The 4,025-nt window shown below is 37.7% G+C and overlaps 1 long non-coding RNA gene across 1 annotated transcript; it reads left to right on the top strand.

Moving 5' to 3' along the window:
• Positions 1-345: 345 nt before the first annotated feature.
• LOC149156055 (uncharacterized) lies at positions 346-1,500 on the top strand. The gene is made up of 2 exons (XR_016263173.1): positions 346-1,039; positions 1,206-1,500. It is a non-coding gene; the product is annotated as an uncharacterized LOC149156055 (long non-coding RNA).
• The last annotated feature ends 2,525 nt before the right edge of the window (positions 1,501-4,025 follow it).

Below are 4,025 nucleotides of genomic sequence, written 5' to 3'. Positions count from 1 at the left end.
GGGATAAATTAATAAACGCAATCGGTTCATCCTCGAACCTGCAGAAATTTGATCAATATAAAGTTTACATATAATCATCTATGCGAAATAAAAAGTATCAAACTAATCCTTTCAGTTGTGAACACAAACCAGAAAACACTGGCGCCTACAATGTGTTGCAGAAGCTACACTGAAGGTGTTCCTTTCTAGACACTGATGGCCCACATCATACATGATTACCAGACCACTGGATATATTTTCAAACAACCATAATCATTTCATCATCTCCACCACCTCCTTACCCTAATAGGCGGTTGTCTGGTCTATATAATCCCTAAACTCCTCTCTCCCTTCGCATACCATTCCTCTCCATTCAAATCGCTTGCATTTCCATTGGATATCGTTGAGATGGCAGGAACTCTTCACCATCGTCCTCCTTTCCTGCTCCTCATCGTTTTCTCTATAATTTGCTCATATGCCTACTCTGATCCACATTCTCCATCTGCCAGGCCACCTTTCCAGCCCAATGACAAGCCTTTGCCAAGGCCTCATCCCTCTGTACCCCAACAGCCACACGCGAATCATTCTCCTTTCCCTGTTCACAAACCTCCCCAAGATCACATGAAACCACCTACCTTTCCTCCACACCTATCGATTTTCCCCACCCTCCGCCACTGATTTCCAAACCCCACCCTTCTCCTCCAGGGAAACCCCATTATCCCATTAGACCTCCACCCCGAATTGTACCACTAAATGGCCATGTCCACGTGATGCCACCGTCTGCTCCTCATGATCAGAACCCAAAGCCCACTCCAAACAAACATCAGCCACCTCCCACTCCTATGGATGAGCACAAACCACCTTCTCCTCTCAATCCCAAAATTCCCAGGCATCACAAGATGCAGATACCTACTCCCTTCAACCACCACACGAACAAGCCTATTCATGATGCAAGGCCTGTCCATCCGTCGCACGCTCCCAATGTCCACAAATCTCCACCCGCTCATGATCGCCACGGTGGCAGCTTTGCTGTGCCTCCTCCCAAACACCACTAATTAGCGTAAGTTCTTTTGGCTCCTCTACTTTTACATACCAAACACTTATGTCTCTCTCTTGCATACAGTAAGATTCATGTCGTATGCAATATTCAGGTAACAATATTTGAATTTATAATTCATTGGAAATCCTTTAAGTTAAATCATATCGTTTTGCTCATTGTATTGTAGGCTGGTGGCAGAGACGCAACGTTTATATTATAGAGAATAATATGGAGAGTACGGATGTGCAGGAGAGGCGGCTCGGAAACTACTAGCTAAGACAGATAGATATATTGCATAGACTGATCTTGTGATCCCTCTTGCTCTATGCTAAGATCAGATCACAGTGCAAGATCTGTTTTAGAAAACTATGATAAATATTTGTATAATTTGAATAGTTTAAATAGCATAAGTTATGGTTACTCCGTTGTTATCGTTCTGTTTTTAGTTTTATATAAATTGGCTTCTTAATTCGTCTTGTTCATCGATTTAATTGGTCTGGTTCATCGATTTGTGGTAAACTATGTAGTAGTCTGATGTGCCTTTCAGTTGATGTATATCTTTTATTGTGTGAAGCGTGACCGATTAAATTAGTATCAAATAAAACCTGTGAGGGTTTATACTAGTAACACTAAGACACGCAAGTTTATAAAGTGGAAGGGCATTAATATAAAATTATTTTTATGATTTTATACCTGGAATAATAATAAATGAATAAGCAAAAGAGTTTATACTGAGAGCGTTAGCGTTAATACAATTCATATAATTTGAGTTGTTCTTTTAAACGTTTTGTAATTTGTGGTCCACGCGTATTCTAGTGCTATTGTCAATTTTCTTCTTCCTCTTATTTCGGTGATGGTGGATGGTGCATATATTTTCAAAGGATTTATGCATATACTTTTGATGTCTAAGCAGAAACATACGTTTCCTCTTTTAAAATCATAGTTTTCAATCCCCAAGAAAATAGATTATATATATATATATATATATATACTAAATAGTTAAACGATTTCAAATTTTCCTTATTTTATAAATAAAAAGCTCTTACTAGTTTCTAGTACCTAAAATAATACAATAAAATAATACAATAATATCTTAAAGATAAATACAAATAAACAAATATCTCTTATTCCTTACTAATCTAAAATTAATGTTTAAAAAGCTCTTACTAGTTTCTAGTACCTAAAATAATACAATAAAATAATACAATAATATCTTAAAGATAAATACAAATAAACAAATATCTCTTATTCCTTACTAATCTAAAATTAATGTTTATTTTAGTGTTAAAATCAATGTTGATAATTATTTATATTTTTTTTAAGAGAAGTTCAATTCAACATAGTTATATTATGAAGTTTTATATAAAGTATAAGATTTAAGTTAAGGTTCAAATCCTCTAGATTACATCTAGAAATTATAATAATGACTAAAATCTACACTATATCACCTAAATAAAAACTCAACTTGATTATCACCTAAATAAAAACTCAACTTGATCTCAGCTTGATTATCACCTAAATAAAAACTCAACTTGATTATCAATTCCTCTAGTTATAAATATAAAAAATCACAATTATATATATAATTTTTTTCATGTAACTAAATTATGACCCATATTAAAAATCCCAATTCATTTAAACGAATAATTGAGTCATCTATAATGATTAGAATTAGATGCCAACGTTACATGGATTTTGTTTGTGGCAAGTAAGTTTGGTTTTCTTTGTAGGATTATGTGTGTGGGACTATAACAGTTTCCGAGGGACAAACATGAACAAGCCTGATAACGCCATGTAAGCAACATTGCATGAAAGAACTTTAAGTAGATTTTGGTTAGTCAAAAGTCTACCTAAAATGATAAAATAACGGAAAGAAAAACCCATTTCGTCGTCACTTGTTCTTGAAATCAATTCCATTTTTTCCACGTGGTCATCAACATAACTTTTTCGAAATAATATCGACCTAACACACCGTCCCCACTTCTGTTTGACTTGTGCATTAAAGAATCCAAATATTTATCGACAAACTTCTGGTCGGTTGCCGTAAAAGTTAAGGTGAAGTGAGGAAAGGAGAAGCAGAATGTCCCCACCACCAAGTACGGTTAATAAATAGAATATGTCATCAATTACTCAAAGAAATCCCTTCTGTTGTGAACACGAACCTGAAAAACGATCGCCTACAACGCGTTGCAGAAGCTGCAACGAAGTTATTCCTTTCTTTAGACTGACGGCCCACATTATACATGATCCCCGGACCCATGGATTATATTTTCAAACGATCATCATCATCTCATCATCTACACCGCCTCCCCACTCTCATGGTCGCTTGTGCCCTCTATGTAAACCCTCAACTCAACTCTTCCTTCCCATGCCATTCCTTTCCATTCAAATCTCTTGCATTTCAATTAGATTTCGTTGAGATGACAGGGACTCTTCACCATCGTCCTCCCTTCGTGTTCCTCATCTTTTTATTTATAATTCGCTCCTATGTTTACTCCGGGCCACATTCTGCATCTGCTAGGCCGCCTTTCCATCACAATGATAAGCTTTTGCCGAGGCCTTAACCCTCGGTACCCTACAACCACAAGAGAAGCATTCTACTTTCCCTGTTCATAAATGTCCCCAAGATCACATGAAGCCACCTACATTTCCCCACCCTCCACCACTCGTTTCCAAACACCAAACTTCTCCTCCAGGGAAACCCCATTATCACATTAGACCTCAACCCCGAGTTATACCACTAAATCCCCATGTCCACATGATTTCGCCCTCTACTCCTCATCATCAGAACCCAAAGCCCACTCCAAAGAAACATCAGTCACCTCCCACTTCTATTGATGAGCACGGACCACCTTCTCCTCTCAATACCAAAATTCCCAGACCTCAAAAGATGCAGATACCTACTCCATTCAACCACCACACCAACGAGCCCATTCATGATGCAAGGCCTGCCCATCTCTCACACTCTCCCCATCTCCACAAATCTCCACTCCCTCATGGTCGCCGC

Source organism: Pinus tabuliformis, chromosome 9 (genome assembly GCF_031772625.1).
Source record: "Pinus tabuliformis cultivar Carrire ecotype Pingquan chromosome 9, CPIR1, whole genome shotgun sequence".
NCBI lineage: Eukaryota > Viridiplantae > Streptophyta > Pinopsida > Pinales > Pinaceae > Pinus > Pinus tabuliformis.
Note: the sequence above shows the minus strand (reverse complement) of the source record. Positions and strands in the feature narration are given on the sequence as shown.